Below are 18,918 nucleotides of genomic sequence, written 5' to 3' on the forward strand. Positions count from 1 at the left end.
GGTTTTTCATGAGGTAGAACATTTGGTACGAGTATAGTGAACTACTACTAATGTGATGTTGTAAGTTATTTCTGAAATGATATCCAGAGTTCTAATGTAACTTAAGCGGCTTCCACATGCCACAATGTTACTATAAAGAAATCATTTGCAGAAAGAAAAGGCCTGAAGAAGTATTAAAAGTTTTGTCGACACAAAAAATATATGAAAATTACTTGCTTATTTCAACCCCATTTAGGTCATGTAAACTTGAGTACACGTAAATTTACATGATGAATCATATAATAACGTTGACAAATCACACTCATATTCTCAAACTTATTAAAAAAATCTCACTCATTCTGAAAGACAGCACACTCGGAAAAAAAAACACCGACTTCGATAATATTTTACCAGCATATCAACCGATGAATATTATTACCGGAAAAATTGGTAAATTTACTATTTTATATCAAACATCGTTAGAGTTTGATAACATAACGATAACATTTTACCAAAATTAATTAATTTATTTCTGAATTTAAGTAAAAAAAAAACCTAATGCTTAGCAGATATGATTTCGGTAAAAATAATCGAAATTTACAAGCTGAGAGAGCATATGAGGTAAATTTACATCATGTATAATTAAATTTACATGTCACATCATGTAAACTTCTCAATCATTCTCCAATCTGATTATGAGCTTCATATGCCAGGAATTCTGACGTTTTCATTGAAGCGTTCAAGTATCCCAAATATTTGGCACAAAACATTCACCGAATTTAAATAAGGCCGGAACAAATCTCATTTTATTTTTTTTTTTATCACTTTGCTCGTTGACTCGTCAAGGGGGATGATGATAAATAATTAATGTATTTGATGAAAAATTACCCAAACAATTAGGAAAAATAGTCAAACTCATCGGATTTGTTAAAAAAAATTCTCGCCGGCTCTCATTTTGCTTTAAAATTTTTAAATTTCTTAAATAATTTGTTGTGTCCCCCCCTCAAAATGTCTAATTCCGACCAAAATTTTCCGAGGGGGGGAGGGGGCGGTGTTGACATAAAAGAAAATCGAAATTTGTGTCAGCCTAATAGACCAAAAAAAATAGAAAAAGTTTGCTTTACTTATCAATTGATTACTCGTATAAAAGTTTTTTTTCGATTTTTCATATTGATCAATATAAATATTGATAAATATTGATCAAACTTAATCAAATAAGCAGAGTTTTCAAAGGTGGTATTAAAAAAAACTTGTGGATCTTTATTTCAAATGTTATTTTTCATGAATTTATTTTAAATTTTCAAACTTATTAAAAAAAAACAGATTTTACATAAATAACAAATTACCTGGTTTAAGGCGAAACTTAAAGCATTCCCTTTTTATAGCTTTCGTTATTTTAATAAATAACGCAATTATATTTTCAATATCGGTTCCAATATACATTTAGCGGAGGCATCATGATATCTTCTATTTTTTTTCCTGGTGATTAATGTTAAATATTCAGTTTAAAAAAACTAATTTTCAAATTAAGTTTCGAAAAAGAAAATGGTTAATATACCAGGAAAATTTTTCGGAAACACCTACAGTTTTGTCTTAATTTATAAACTCCAAGTAAAATGCTCTGCTCCAAACAAAAAAAAATCAATTAAGCTTCAAATTATAAGGATTTTTTAAACGCCTCACTCAGTAAAGATAATTTCAAATACAAATGTCCATTTTTTCACAAAATTGCACAAAAATGTCTGCAGTACTGGTCATGCTGAGCACGCTACGACCTTTTTTCTCTGATTTTTTTATTCTAAAATTGCGTTTTTTTTTTTCATTGTAAAAATGAGCAAAATATACGTTTTCAAAAAAATATAGTTGAAAGCTTTTTTGAAATAAATTGTAATTTATGGAAATTTGCATGCTAAAAAAATGTTGAAGCTAACAGGTAAACATCTCTATGCAAGTTCCATTTCATTTTTCGTGGCTAACTCACCTAGGTCAAAAAGCCACGTTAATACAGACAAAAAGGTTACTTTTCGAAATTCTCAGATTGAAAATTTCAAAATTTCCTAAAATAAAAGTTTATTAAAAAATATAGAAATATTGATTGATTGATTTGTCTTTATTAAAGAGACTTTCAGCCCTTGGCTGGTTCGTCTCTATAGGAATATTTCAAATGCGTCTAAATGCTTCAACGATTGTTTTCTTCTAAATTCAAAATTCACCCCAACACATCTAAGCACAATATCTAAATAACCTTTTTTTTGCTTACCCCCTTCATATGAATTTATTAATCGTTGCCTATGTTATTCTAGCATTCTTACTGAAAAAGGTAACTTGTTTATATTTATTTACGAAATATTTGAATATGAACTGCGTTCATTTAAAACAAAAACAAAGAGCTCTCTGAAGAAATAATTTATGTTTGTTGGGGCTCTACTAGATTTTGGATTAGAACCCAAGGTTTCCAACGTAAATTATATGAAATCTTATCATTAAACACGATCCGTCAAAAAATTTGCAACGCAAAATCACTAAAAAGTGGCAAGGTCTTTATTTCCATCAGGGCTTGTATGTTGTAAATCAAAAAGTTATTTTTTGGAACATACTAACAATCTAAATAAGTAGCAATTCTAAATCAGTCTAAAATCCAACGTAGTTAGATTTACCATCCCACCATATTTAGGAAAAAAAAAACATTTTTCAATCTCACTGTGGGCGTATTGACCCCGAAAGGTGAACATGGGGGTTAAACACCTAACAAATTTGGTAACTTCAATTACTGAGCGCGCATTCAAGTGTAATGCATCAATAAGCTCGTAACAAAAATTAGCCCAGTTATGCATCTCAAAGTAGTTGTTAAACATTTTCTCTAATTTAAGGCCTCAACCTTTCAAGCTGATCCCAGGCGGAAGTTTCATATTTACGTACATACTTATTCAACCTTGCACAACGAGTGGATGTTCTACATAAACAGATACGCCCCCCGCCCCAAACCTCCAATCAATGGTCCACATTTTCACCCCGAAGAAGAAAGAGTTCGTCTCTTCTTGGGAGTTCGAACGATTTTTTGGCACACGCACTTACATACTCCCGCGCACGGAAATGTGCTCGTTGAAACCTTTTAAGGTCAATTAAAAACACTTCATTCCAGCGCAACAAGTCTAGCCCGAATTGACCGATTGCTTGCCTACTTGCTCGCACGCCGAAGTAGACGATCGATAATGGATTTACGAGTCTTGTAAAAAGAAATGGCATAAACGCAAAATGACTATAGTCCAGGCGCACGTCCATTAAGAATCCGAGTCGATTTTCCATCATCTCTCGCTCGTTCGCGAGATCGATCATTGTCTACTTTTGTCCGATGATGAGGGGCGATGAGTGTTTATTGATTGCATCTAGACAAATATTTGTAGATAGCACTACATACATACCTCCAACTGAAGGGGATAACCAGAAATTGCTTTCGGTTTTTCGGGGGTCTCGAGTGTGCAATCCGCCAACGACCGACGACGCGGTCTCAGATGACGATGAAGAGAGTGCTCCAGACACTTTTTTTTATTGGTCTTTGAGTGGTGCTAGGGAATTGACACAGTTTCTGGGTCCACGCGGTTGAATTGTCCATCGGAGGATGGTATTTGGAGAATGAGGCTAAATACGAATTAGGCGCAATTCAGTTGAGGGATGATGAATTGCTCTGGGTTTCATTATATGCGTTTACGCTGTAGCGGTTCATTCATTTTTTAAGGTGAATAACCGTCAACAAGTGCCGACATCATGCTGTACTGAATAGCAGAGAAATATTCAAAAAGAGTTTAGTCAAAAAAATAATGTAATGTCTTAGACTTACTTTGAACTAATTCCTTCTGTTTGATTATATGTACTCCATATAATACATCAATAATGCTGTACTATTCAAACCAACCCAAGCTTAGTGTATAGTTTGCTTTAGCCTACAATATACAGAAATAAAAAAAATAAACAAAACTAACCCTAGTAACAGTTTGATGACCAAATTACTATCGATTTTTTTTTTAGTTAAACATGTTACCTGCGAAGTGTACCTATCTACGATTCTTTTTCTGTTTTACGATCATCCTTGCCCAATATAATGGTGCCAAATGAAAACAATACAGAGTTTTAAAATTCAACACATCTCACTACTGAAATTGAGACTTTTTTGCGAAAGTAACTGTTGATAATGCAGAAAGCTAGTTTATTGTGAAAAAAGTTCGACTGGTCTGGGTGAATTTTTACTATTTTAACCTTCACGTACCCGACCCCCAACATCTCATTTTCAAAATGCTGGCATTTCGTCAATTTTCATCCAACTTTTTTGAAGTCGCCCTCAATCGATCATAAATTGGTGCAAGTTCATTACATCCAAGTGGCCATGCAATATCCGGAACCATTTCGGAGTCATTCCGGATTGTACTGGGGTCAGGTAGGGTGCAGAAATGGCTAAAAATGATTACTTCGTGTGTTATTGTGTTTGAACCATCGATTTTCAGCGGAATTTTTTATTGCGAACAATAAAACACAGCTGCGAAAATCAGATTTGAATAAGTTGACCTGTCACCGTGACAGGTTCCGCGGGGGCCTCATTGGGGACACTTGTGGCTTTCATCCAAAACATGTCGTGCGACATATCAAACATCATGATTTCGAATGACTGAGTCAGAAACGATACCCTGAAGTCTATATCAACTGATATGGCCATCCCGGAACATCTAGCATAGGTTCCACGGGGGTGACATCGGGGACATTTCTGGTTTGCAACTAAAACATGCCGTCCGACGTATCAATCTTGATGATTTCAAGAGAATAGGGCAGAAAAAAATGATTGAAGTTTGTAGCAACCGATATGGCCGATCCGGAACACCTGAAACAGGTTCCGCGGGGGCCTCTCAAACACAATAACACACGAAATAATCCCTTTTAGTCATTTGGCAAAACAGACCTCTCCCCCACCCCCTGACCCCAGTACAATCCGGAATACCTCCGGAATGGTTCCGGATATTACATGACCACTTGAGTGTGATAAACTTGCACCAATTTATGATCGATCAAGGGCGACTTCAAAAAAATCCGATGAAAATTGACGAAATGCCAGCATTTTGAAAATGAGTTGTCGGGGGTTGGGTATGTGAAGGTTAATGAGGAGATAAATTGGCAATAAGAGTATGTTTCTTTTGCTTGTCATTTTTATTAATTACACTTTGCCAAATAAGTTGGCATTCGTGTCCAATTTTGCTTGTCATGTTAAGATGTTTGAACTCAATTAATAGAAAGCAGAACTGGAAGCATTTCATCATTTTATTATTATTATATTATATATATTTTTTTTATTATAAAACGAAGCAAAATTTTCAAAATCGGTTTCCATACACTTTCAGAGGAAGGATCGAGGTATTTCCTGATTTTTTTCCTGGTGGAAAAGGTGTTTATCAGTTTTTAGGAAATTTAGAAGATACCAACCCTGGTCCTTCATCTAAAAATGTATGGAAACGAATTTTGAAATTATTGCTCCGTTATTTTGCCTAAGTATTAAAGTTTAAAACTGTGCGATTTAAATTATAATAAAAAGTCAACTGCAACTTTTATCATAGTTGTATTTTCTTACAAGCAAATAGCACGAGTTCTATATTTATTTTGCAATATTTAAATTAAAGGAAACCCATTTTTGTTTTCACCTAAAAATAAGCAAAATCGATAAAAATGAAATGCACTAAAATGGAGAAATTTATGGTGCACCTCTACCTCGTTTCCCGTCCATCGTTGGCTGAGCGAGAAAAAATCCAATCGCCAAGATAATGCGCAAGCTTCAAATTTTTGTACAGTTCTACAATTTATGATGTTCAAAAAATATAAAAATATTTAGTTTGCCCATTGGTGTCAAAACTTTTATTCGCTCAGCCAACAATTAACGTAAAAAAGGACGGAGTATTATTATTTTGTACTATACATGATATGCTCGGGAGCAAACGTGCGGATTGCATTTAAAGTTATAGCTTAGCACACCCAAAGTAAATGTGAAATGTGAGAGTTATTGAAAAGGTCTTTTAGGTCATCTTTCGATGTTCTGCATCGATTAAAATAGTCCTTAAGCTCCATGTTTGTTTTTTTTTTTTTAATAAAAATTGTGTGAAATATGGAATTACTGGCTGAAGCAGTCTTGAAAATGTTTGTATTTAATATAATGTGCCACATGATTTTTTTTTTTGTGTCAATTTTATAAAAAAAAAGTTAGTAATTGTTCTGTCTGTTGAACCTCTGGTTGAAAACGATGTGGTGTTTGGAATTGTATCACAGTTTTCCAGGATAATCGGAATTACAGATTTTTTCCTTGTTACTGATATGCTGAATTATATCTCTGACGTGTTCGTGCAAAAACCAATTGGGAAAACTAACCAGGAAGGCAAAAAAAAAAACAGAATCCATATTCATAGAATTTCATGTCATATAAGGCAGCAAGCAGTTAGTTTTAGAAAATGTTCATCTTTTGCCTTGCATAAACCAACATTTGAAAGTTTTTGAATAATTTTTGAATTCGTGTCCTTGGTTTGAAATTACACAAAACAAAATCCATTCAATTCAAATAGGTTTTTATTGACCCTTAAGCAGCCGCGTCAATGATCACCCTCTGTGACACATCGCTTACACTGTGTACCACAAGCGTGTTTTTTCGTGGTGCGTGTACTCAGCGACGCAACGCGACCGCTCCCGGGTTAAAAACTTATTATTATGCCGATTTTTACAACATTTTAAGACAACACATTTCAACATGGTTGAATTGTTAAAATGTTGCACAATTCAACTTTTTCGTGAGAAAAAAAAACAAAATTTTTAAGGAATTTTTTTAATGTTCTCTTCAAAAATGCTTATTATCGAAAAAAAATGGCTCAAGTTTAAAACATGTGATTTTGTGATCTTTTTTTATTCTTGCATGTTTTTTCCTTGTTTGTTTTTCAATCTATCAAAAATCTTAAAAATATAAGTATTAATGTTCAAAAACCATTAAAATTTAAAATGCTGTCGATTTTGAGAAGATTGCTTTGGGGATTGTCACCATCTTTAACAACGTCGTCAGAATGGGACATGAAATTTACTGATAACACCCAGACATTAATAAAACGGGTTGTGTCGTAAACGAATTCGGGGACTTTAGGTCCCTGTTGCTCCTCCACAAATACTGCTCCACCACAAATACTCTAAAAATGTCCTATACAATGAGTAGGAATAGGTCAAAAATTGCTTCACGGATTACGAATGGCTCTATCAAACATGTATGCGCATATACTAGAATTTATTCTATGAATTCTGTTGTTTTCACCAATGGTTAAGTTTTTATATATTTTGTTTGAAATTTAGCATGCATTTTTTTCGAGAACTTCCACTGTCCCTACTACAATAGCCTTGATAATGTTAAATCCGAAGAAGAGTGCATTGTCAAAAAAAAAAAAACAAGGAATGGCTCTGTGATTCGTATCCAAATAGTTTTTTTAAGATCCCAAAACTATTAAAATTTGAAATACTAAGAAATCACTTTCAGCATTAGCAGATTAATTTTTTTTTTTCAGATCTTCTCCTTAATATCTTCTGGGAATTATGTAACTATCTTTGGCAACATCATCTGAATGGGGCTCACATTTCACTGATACCACCAACAAGAACTAATTAAAAAAACGTTTCCTGGATATCTACAAATGCTCCAAAGACATTTGATTCAAATTTGAGTGGGCATAAAACCAAAAATTGCTTCACGGGTTTCGAGTACTTTTTTTGAATTACGTATTCCCGAATTTGAAAACATGCGTAGGAGGAATAGGTACCAGGCTCTTAAAACATTTATTGTTTATATAAGTTTTATTTTAGAAGCCAACGACCAACTAACGACTGCCGCGTTAGATTTTATTTTAAAATGTTCATCCATGTAACCATTGTATGTAGCTAAGTATGTGTGATACCAAATAAACGTGTTTTAAAAAAAGTAGTTGTGACAAACATGTGTGTAAGTATATTCCAGAAAATATTCTAGGAATTCTGTTATTTTTTTGCCAATGGTTATGTCTGTGTATATTTCGTTCGAAATTAGGAATGCATTTTTTTTTTGAGAACTTTCAGTAGTTACACTGCCCTCACTCAAATAACAGTCCCATTTGATCTATCATCACTCGGGTTTAACGGCTACGCAGGCTTGACCAATCAAAACGAGTTATTATCTAACCAGACGTTTCGACACTTTAGGCGGTATCTTCTTCAGAAAAAAGACACGTTTTTGTTTTTTTTTTTTTCTGTTTTTGTTCTATGTGGTTTTGTCCAGTTTTAACTGTTGTGTGGTAAAGTTTGGGTACATAATTTCGGTTTGTGTTTTTTGTTGTAGACACTTTGATCAAAATTAAAATAACCAGTGTTGCAAAAACCGAATTCATGTACCAAAATGTTCACCACACGACAGTTAAAGTTGAACAAAACCACATATAACAAAGGAAAAACAAAAAAAACGAAAAACGTATCTTTCCCCTGGAGAAGACATCATCCAAAGTGTCGAAACGTCGTGTAAGATAACAACTCGTTTTGACTTGTCAAAACTGCACTCCCGTCAAATCTGGGTTGCACAGAATACAGTAGATTCTTTCCATCAAGTTATGAATAGCTAACGTTTCCAGTTTTCTGCTAGAAACCATAATAATTATCACGAAGTTTTACGTCCATGTGTCAAAAAAATATTAAATCATGTGCGTCCCATATTGATATTACCCACGTAACAGTCTTAGCATGGATTAGTGTATCCTGTAACACACAATAGAACAGTTTTTTGGTAACGTTATATTTCTCAGTTATGTATTGAGGTGTAAAGCTATATGTGAAAATAGTGTAATGATCCGGATATTGTTGAAGTTATGGTGATGTTCTACGTTTAACATGGAAACGAATTTTTATATGCGACGGAGGGCAGTATCAAATACATCTATCATAAATTCATAGCCTTTTTTTGAAGATTCCTGCCTTCAGGTTGAGTTGGACTTCAATTTAAGCAAAACTGGATCCATTTCCTCACTTTTTGGTTTTTGATTTTTTATAAAATTACTATGCAATATTTTCAAAATCGGTTTCCGTGCACATGTAGAGTATAGATCAAGGCATCTCCTGATTTTTTTTCCAGATGAAAAATGTTTTTACTTTTTGCAGAAACCATTTTTAAACAAAATTTCACAAAAAAATGGTTTCTGCAAAAACGAAAAACATTTTCCATCTGGAAAAAAATCAGGAGATACCTTGATCTATACTCTACATGTGCACGAAAACCGATTTTGAAAATATTGCTTTGTTATTTTATAAAAAATCAAAAACCAAAAAAATGAGGAAATGCTTCCAATTTCGCCTTAAGTGTCAATGTTATACCTATTTATGATACATGAAGAAATGCCTTTAAAATTTTAATTGGAAATTACGCCGGAATTTTCTAAAGCACTAAAATTTCCACTAATGGATCTAACATGACACATCTTAATTGCCCTATTGTGAATATCGTCAGATATCATGTATCATGAAGCCAACATGTTTATGAAACTGATCCAGAATAGTCTAGAAAAGACTTCAACAAAAATCTTTCAAAATAACTGAATTCTGACATCAATTACAAAATTTAGAAAAAAAAAACATAAATTATTCGACTAGAAGTTCCTACTGGAACTTTTTTAGCAATTTCAGAAAACTTCTTCAGATATGATACTAAGTTCTAAATTACTGCCAAAACCTTTTTTTGGTGAGTCACCAAAATTCAAACCATGAATATTTCGATAAATGACAAAAATTCTACCATCAAATGAGAATCGCATATTATTCAAAACTGAATGACAGAACCAGCGTGCCCGATTGTCATAATTGACTAAATAAACAATCGGACATTCTTATTTTCTTCGATTAGTGGATTATTTGGGTCTCCAGTTAGCCTAGTGGTTAAGGCTATGGATCGCCAATCCGGAGACGGCGGGTTCGATTCCCGCTCCGGTCGGGAAAATTTTCTCGGCTCCCTGGGCATAAAGTGTATCATTGTACTTGCCTCACAATATACAAATTCATGCAATGGCAGGCAAAGAAAGCCCTTCAATTAATAACTGTGGAAGTGCTGTAAGAACACTAAGTTGAAGAGAGGCAGGCCAAGTCCCAGTGGGGACATCGAGCCATAAAGAAGAAGAAGAAGTAGTGGATTATTTTGGGGAAAAAGTGCTGTTTATGTTCTGAACCATTTGCCATTATCAGTTGAGCCTTAACGGCAGGGTACATAGTTCACATTTTCTAGAGTACCCGTTTAATGGATATGGCTGAAAATGCTCCATGATAGTTGTTCAGTCATTGTCAACATCTAGATGCATTTTCAGCCAAATCCGTTCAACGGTGCTCTAGAAAATGTGAGCAATGTACTCCAAATACCTTGTTCTTGAGGACATATTGAACATTTATGAAATTCAAAATAAGACGAGCTGTATCTATAGCGTTGATGTTGATGATATGGCTGTCCTAATCCTTCATTGAATGTTAAACTTGTTGAGGATGGCAAAATTTACAGTTTGATTAATTTATCAAAATGTCTCTCTCTCTCTCTCTTCTTGGCGTAACGTCCTCATTGGGACAAAGCCTGCTTCTCAGCTTAGTGTTCTATGAGCACTTCCACAGTTATTAACTGAGAGCTTCCTCTGCCAATGATTATTTTGCATGCGTATATCGTGTGGCAGGCACGAAGATACTCTATGCTCAAGGAAGTCAAGGAAATTTCCTTTACGAAAAGATCCTGGACCGACCGGGAATCGAACCCGTCACCCTCAGCATGGTCATGCTGAATACCCGTGCGTTTACCGCCTCGGCTATATGGGCCCTGATGATCAAAATTTATCAAAATTAAAAAAAAAACCCTAGACTTCTATCGATAACTGTTTCAAGTTAAAACCACACAAACTAAACAAAAGAAAAAAAAAATCAAATATGCGCCCTCTGGTAATCACTTGTATTTCATAGGAAGAACAAAAGTTTTTTTTGAAGTATTTTTGCTTTTAAAAATACAAATTCGCTTTTAAGATCTCAAGTAACGGTTTGAAAAGAAGCAAATTCTGACGCTTTTGAGTCAAATTCATATGAAAGGTTTGGTTTTTGATTTTTTCTTCCAGAGCACAAAAAGTGTCTTATTCTATTTGCAAAAGTACGCCAATAAACATTTCACTTTTCATCTGTCTTTATAATCTTGATTTAATATCACGAGTGACAATAAGTTCACAACAGCCTAAAGCGTCCCAAAACTTTATTAACGAAAAACACGTTTTACTAACCAAAAGCATGTTTTCTACTTTCTGAAAAGGTATCAAAGGGATATTATCAGAATTGAATTTTGGAAGCGGAATGACATGATTTTCCGTAACGTGAATTTCAGTTTCAATCAACACTACAGCGTTACATTGTGTCACATAACTTGGCGTTTCTATTGGAAATGTGGCTTACTTTGGCCAGTGTAGTAAACGCACAAATATTCAGCAATCATTCAATTTTCGATTCCCATGATGTTACCGTAATGATTTATTTGTTTAACTTCATTAAGCATAGAGAACATTCCTGCCTGCCACACAATAAACAAATGCAATTATAACATCAGCTTATGAAGTAAAGCAAAGCCGTGATATTCAATAAACGACAAAAATTGCATCAAATTGATGGAAGTTGAAATATTAATGAGTACATGGAACCTCCTTAAATTTTAGCAAAATTTAAAAAAAAAATTATACATATTTTTTTTAGAATTTTTTTATGAATAAACATGTGAAATATAAGATGTAAGCAAGTGGCAGTAAAAATTTCAGCTGAATCGGCGCATTGAATACGGATAACGAGAAGTGTAAAGAGAGCCAGTTCGCTAAAGAAGAAAAAATAGAACAAAAATCGATTTCAAATGGTCAGCCTTGTATAGAAAGACAAAAAAATCCGCTCTACTGTATTTTTTTTATTTCAAACTCAAGCCATGATTCTACACTAAAAATTCTGTAAACTAGTGTAATGATTAGAAAAAGAGAACTCTTAGTAAATAACTACGGAAAATGCTCACAGAAATTTGAATTGGTAAATAAACTGGAACGTTACTCTAAGAAGCAAAAGGAATCTCCACTTAACCCTCCTAAGATTTTGAGATAGGTGCACCACGATGGCGTAGTGCGAGCCTGTCTGGGCCATATTGACCGCAACATCTTAATAGGGCTAAGGGTTATATGGTTACACCTCCTTTGCCAAATACACATGAAACTCTTGTTCTTATCCACGAAACCACCAATTTGTTCCACACAACTTCAAAAAGTATACGCTGCAAACCATAACCTCAACCCAGCACGCCACACCGTCACCATCCATCCGCTCACGTGGCCGCTTCGGGTGTTGGAAATTCGGCAATTAGACAATCGCGCGTTCCGGCGAATTTCTATGGCCCCGAGCGCAGGTAGGCAGGCAGGCAGGCAGGCAACTGCACAAAAACGTTCGATATTATCGGCGAGCAGGGAGAGAGAAATGCACTCCACATAAAAGCACCCAAAATACCGGGAAAGTACGCTGCTGCTATCGAAAAGCTGCCTGATTGTTGCGCTGAAAACCGCGAAAATCAGCTTGTTTGTAGCCGGGCCAGTGCGCTCCGAACAGTTTTTGATTGATGAATGATGCTGGACGTGGTGGTGAATCGGATGGCGTTGATGCTGGTGATCATGATGATGATGGTGCAAAACTGAAACAGTGTTAACCCGCCGCGCGGCGGCGGGTTGGTTGCAAGTGGGAAATGGGGGAACTTTTCACGTATACGGTCCGGTCCTAGTGTTTCGAGCGGATTGTTTGATTTTGCCGTTTGTTTCTGTTATTTTTTCCGATGTTATGGTTCGAGTGTTCGTCACATGTGCAGACCCGAACCGAACCGGGATTACAATTGGGAGAAATGCTTGTGTGTGATTCTCGTTCAATCATGCAACTGTCCAGTCAGTTATCCGTGGAAAAGTTTTGATAGAATTGGGAAACCGAAAGTGGCAAAACGTTGTGCAGTGCAATTGATTCAATTGGCCTGGAAACGGATACCATTTTGATTGAATGTAACGTTGTAAAACGTTAATGGCAATTTAAGTGGAAAATGTGCGGTCATAATTGAGACAGTCTGTTTGTGATCAACACATGTGTAGGCTGCTTCAAGGGCCCGTATAGCCGAAGCAGTAAGCACTACCATGCTGACTACTTTCAGTCCTGAAGGCCGAATAAAAAGATTTTCATTCTGGGCGATTGTTAGTCATAGCCTTGACATGTGACCAGGTCAAATTTTTATCGAATTTCTGTATTTTCTTGTTGTGGCTGCGTCGCCATGAGCCTCTGGGTCTGCCTCTTCTGCGATGTCCTGCTGGGTTCCAATCTAACGCTTGTTTGCAAATTTCGTTCCCGCCCCTGCGTAGAGTGTGGCCGACTCTCGCTCCCAAATTTCTGTAGCTATCGGCTTTTGATGACATCCATGATGAAGCTTCACGTTGGAAATCCAATTGTGGGGCCACTATGCACGAATTAAATGCCGCAGACACATATTGATGAAGACCTGTAGACGTTGAGCGGTCTCCACTAATACACACCAAGTTTGACTGGCGTACAGCAGCACAGATTTCAGGTTCAAGATTTTGATGCGGCTATTCTGATTTTTTTCTCATACAATTCTTAAACTCGCAAGGGCAGGCACCTATGCACCTATGTCGATCTTGGTGCCACCATCATCGGCATTTGGCTACCAAGATATTGGTGGCTTTCAATGTTCTCTACTGCTTGCGAAGCTACCGTGACGCTGGAAGGGTTGACCGTGTTTACATTCAACGATTTGGTCTTGTTGACGTTGATGGTAAGACCTGCCACCGAGGAGCGATCGGCAAGATCATCGAGCTTACTCTGCGTATCAAAGCGCCGTTGAGCTAGGAAAGCAACTTCATCAGCCAGTTCGAAGTTATTTAGGTGCTCCATGGTAATGGGCTGCCACAGCAACCCACGACTTGGTTCACGATCAATCGCACCTACCAGGATCTCATCGATTACGATGAGGAACAGTAGCGGTGATAATATGCATCCTTGACTCACTCCAGCAACGACCCAGATAGGTTTGGACAGTACTCTGCACGAAAATGCCCAATACTGTGCTTCAATGCGGCCATGCTGAGGATAATTGAATTATCCTTGAAATCCGTGGTCATAGAGTATCTTCGTGCTTAACACACGATACACAATGGCCATTGGCAGAGGAAGCTCTCACTTAATAACTGTGGAAGAGCTCATAGAACACTAAGCTAAGCAGGGTTTGCTGCAAACCTATGAGAAAAGTTTTTCCTGAGTTCTGGATGAACTCCTGATAAATCGGTCACGGAATCAAAAACTCTGTAGAATGCCTGCTGAAAATTTTTGCATTAGCACAAATGAGATAAAAACAAAGTTGACGCAATCCCCCGATGATCGAAAGCTGTCCTGGACACTTCCTTGCAACCGCAGAGGGACGGGAAAGTTTAGTTGAACACCTAAGCAAGGCATAGAGACCTCTGCGTCTTCTCAGGTCTAGGGGTCACGGGAATTCGGATATTTGTAGTGGAAGGGTAGAGTCCATTGGATACGGTTGATCAACGTTGAGGAATCATAGTTTCAAAACGATATGCAAGAACAAACTTACCAAATCATACGAATTTGTCTACTTTCATTTGCATTCCCCGAACATCCAGCAACGAGATCGGCTAATATCACATGAAATTAACCCGGAAATCAAGACGAATTCCGGCACCCCGATAGGAATAAAATAAACTAACAATCGCGAATTTGTCTATGCTGAACACTAAAAATCATTTTACAAGCACTTTTCGATGTCATATTTAAAATTACGCGGAATAAAGAAAACGCAGCCGCTCGCGCACACAGCCTGCTACGATCTCAAATTAAAAATGCTTAAAGATATGTTCAAAACTATTCCATGTAAATCGTAGAACAAAATGAAGATTTTTTAGCGGAATTTAAAAGACTTTTTGGAAATAAGGTGATACGGGACACATATCTTCCATCTCTTTCATCATCAGAACCCTCGAAATATTGAAAATGCAAATCTCCAATTTCAGTGAACTGATCTAACTAAAAACTTAGTCAACTGTTCATGGCATAGCATAAAAACGATCAAATTTTCAGCCCCTTTCATGCAGTATAACTCGAGATTTGCATCTTCGAAATTTGAGAGCAATGATTGATGATTCTGATGAAGCCCCGTAAAGCTTTAAGATCGACTTACAGTAACAAGCTTACGATCTCTTCAAATAAAACCCTATAACTGCTGAAACATACATAGTAACAAACTTTCAACAATTGGGAAATTTTAGAATTCTTTGGAGCAACATGATTAATTAATGATTTAATGGTGTAGATAACAACAGAATATCGAAACAAAAAAACAAAAAAATAGATTCCTTGAAGCTAAAAATTCTTCAACCGTATCCAATAAAGGTTCCGCTAGAAGTTTTATTTGGAGCTCTTGCAGGAACGGTATCTGTGAATGCGACAGAAACTTCTAACGGGACTATATTCAAAATACAAAGGAAATTTTAAGGAAATTTTTAGGTTAAAATTATCAATAACCTAAATGGGAAACTTTTCTTCCCAATCGAACTATGTCATATTTTTTTTTAAATTTCTGCCGCATTTCTTACCGGTCAAGTTTTTAAAATTATTTTCAAGAATTATTTTTAAAATTCATGTGTAAATAAAACTAAGTCTACCAAAATGCGTCTCAAAAATCAGCAGAAATGTCGTAAGAAATTCACACGATTTTTTTTACGAATTCCGCGAAATATCTTTAAAGTTTCTAACAAAATTTGCTTCTTAATTAAATAGAAATTTCTATCACAAACTTTTGGGCTATAAAGATAGAATCTACATAGGGTATCATCACAAATCTCCAAAAATTCACAATTTTCCGAAATGCGCTAAACCTGTCGATACAAACCACGTCACGAAAGAAAGGTTAGGTCTCTTGCGACTCTGAAGAACTTAGTCAGAATTCGCCAAGAGGTGATTCTACAAAACACTCCCATGCAAACTATAGGTTTATTTATTATTTGATTCGTTTTTCTTTAATTTGGATATCAGCTCAGTTTTGGGTATAGATTTTGAATATACAGTTGTCATGGCATCACTGCAGGAAACTGCAATTGTTTAGATGTGGTTGAAATTTCACACCCTTCTCAGCACTCGAAAACGCCATTCTTAACGGAAAGTCTCACACGATTTTTGTTGAAAAAACGTTCCCACTTTCATCGGATGAGAAATCAATTGAAAAATATCTCGAAATTTGCGCTCAACTTTTGATCATGATGAAGCGTAACAAAATTACCACAAGACAACCCTTGACAATTTTTAAATGATATTTCTGTAATTGATATGACAAAAATCATGCAGTGAATATATTTTCAAGAGTAGTTCAATGGCTTCCTGAATTTTCCAAAATCAGATAAAAATTCGAATTTCCTAACAGTGCGGAATTTGCCACCATGATACTTTATAAAGCTCGCTTGTGATAGTTTCTTCTCGTAATGGATGAACCTGAACGACCTGTGACGACCATGACCAATAACAGCAATGGCTTTTACGCAGCTAAGCACTATAGATTTTTTGTATGAATTGTATCTATCTCTCTGCAGAAATCGACTAATGCATATGTCTCGTACTGCAAGAAAGTCTGGAAAGCTAATGGATAACATTTTCTTCCTTTTATGAAATTAAATAAAGCGAAGCAAATGCCTAACAATTAGCAACGTAAGACGCGTCCGCCCGAAAAATTATCCAATGGAACGTCCGATTTCATAAAAAAGCTCCTGTTGATGACGTCAAACTTCCACCTGTTGTCCAGGTTACCGCTTACCAAAAGTCGATGCGAAACGATTAGTCTCGCATCAACTCTAAACTTTCGTCAGCCTTCGTGGAACCTCCCAGCCGCCGGAAGCATGCCCACTATAGCTGCAGCATGGTGTAATGCGATAAACGCTACCATAATTGCCCGGTTTGCACACCTCCTCCGCAGTGTATCATAATTTCGCAAACCGAAATCAGCAGAAACACAGAAAAAAAACACCTTCCCAAATCACACCCACAGTTATCGCCCTGCCCCTAACTGCGCCGCATCGCAGCACGGTACAAACTATACCGTAATTCGGAAAAGTCGAAACCCCAAACCAAAATAATACCCGGGCGAGAAACGCCCGGCCCAAAGACCGATTACACCTTTTAGGGTCAATCGGTGCGGCGTGGCGGCCGACGCCAGTATGATTTGCCTCCCGAACCACAACGGCTCGCCGCCATACTACTGTTTTGACTTCAGGATGAAAGCCGACAAAACCGAAATTGAAAATTGGCAATTTTCACTCCTAGCCTTACATAGTAACGCATCCGCGTTTATACTTATTTTGGAACCATTGCATTGGGAACGCACGTTTCCTGTTGGTTATACAACACTTAGGGCCAGGGACTTTTGGCCCCTTGGTTTGTGTTTTCTTTTTGCTCACAAATTTAGCTCTGTCGGCCATACATTTTAGTGCAACGGTGGTCAATGAAAAATGACGGTAGATCCTCTGAATTGAAATAAAGATAACATTTCTTTTTTGAAAGTTGCACCGAAGTTGCCGTTCCAGATGCCCCAGTTTGGAAAGAGGCAGACAACGCAGTCAACCAAGATTTAAGTGTGAATATAAGTGTGAAAAACTACCAAAGATCGACCAACACTGATATGAACAATGAAGAAAGACAGGAATGTTTCTTTTAAAAGTGCAGAGCCCTCAGTAATGATCAGCACAACGTTGTGAGATTTCGTGTCCAACCGAGCGTGTTTTTTTCGAACTCCATGTACCAGAATAACCTGTTATTCTTGTCCTTTTGTCTATGCCCAAAAAACAACAAAATTACTCACAAATGTAATACTCGATCATACCAACATCAGTTCCGCAATCCAAGCATCGCACACATCTTTGTTAGGTTTACTTTGGTATCCAGTAAAGCACTTCAAACAATTTGATAGAAGCATTAAATATCTACAAAGTTGCAGCTTCTTGCGTGACATAGTTTTCAACCACTCAGGCTTCCTCAGAGATTGGGTTTCGTCTCCTATCAGGCGTTCAAGTCTCTCCAGCATTGGAGATGGCGAGACACAGAACCCACCGTTTGTCCGGTCATTGTTCTACTGAAGTAGCACTAGTCCAATACGCTCTGCTACCAACCGGGTGGAAACTCGGGTGGAAAACGGTTGTCGTCGTCCATACGGAGGAGTCCGGACGACGACGGACAAGTAGCCAACAAACCACTTCATACGTGATGGGTTCTGTTGGACACATCATTCCCATCCCAGCGCCAGCGCAGCCAGAACGCAGGCGCAGATAACTGTGCTGTGAGAGCGCTGCCGCTGCTGCCGCCGCCGCCGCTGCATAAAAATACCATCATCATCACGCAACGGGTTTACGGGTTTGTGCAAGTGGATTTGCAGCAACAGCAGGTAAACCAACCCCGCCGGTGTGTGAGAAGAACCGCCGAAGCATTCCTCTTACGCATGCCCTTATCTACTGTGCCATGCCAACAGAACCCAGCTTGGACCGCAATGTGAATGCACGCGTTAGGATGGAAGTTTACTACGGCCACTCCGCTGGTGGAACCTGGTCGGTGGAGTAACCAGAGCAAATACATACCAACAAGTATATACGATATCTGGCTTCCTATCTGATGATCGTTCTCTGTGGCATCAGGCCGAGGGCACTGTTCGAAAAATGAGATTAATTTCAATGTTTATGTGCTACATGATATCTCATAATATTTAGTACAGAATTTCATCGATGTTAATACCACAGTTGAATGGATAAACAATAGGATGAATGGAGAAAGAATGTGGATGTG

General features: G+C 37.0%; 1 protein-coding gene across 1 annotated transcript in view; it reads left to right on the plus strand.

Moving 5' to 3' along the window:
* Positions 1-18,918, plus strand: part of LOC109397248 (uncharacterized) — a 377,190-nt gene that overhangs the window by 1,406 nt on the left and 356,866 nt on the right. The gene's annotated exons all lie outside the window — the stretch shown is intronic.

The sequence above is a fragment of the Aedes albopictus genome, chromosome 1 (assembly GCF_035046485.1).
Source record: "Aedes albopictus strain Foshan chromosome 1, AalbF5, whole genome shotgun sequence".
Lineage (NCBI taxonomy): Eukaryota > Metazoa > Arthropoda > Insecta > Diptera > Culicidae > Aedes > Aedes albopictus.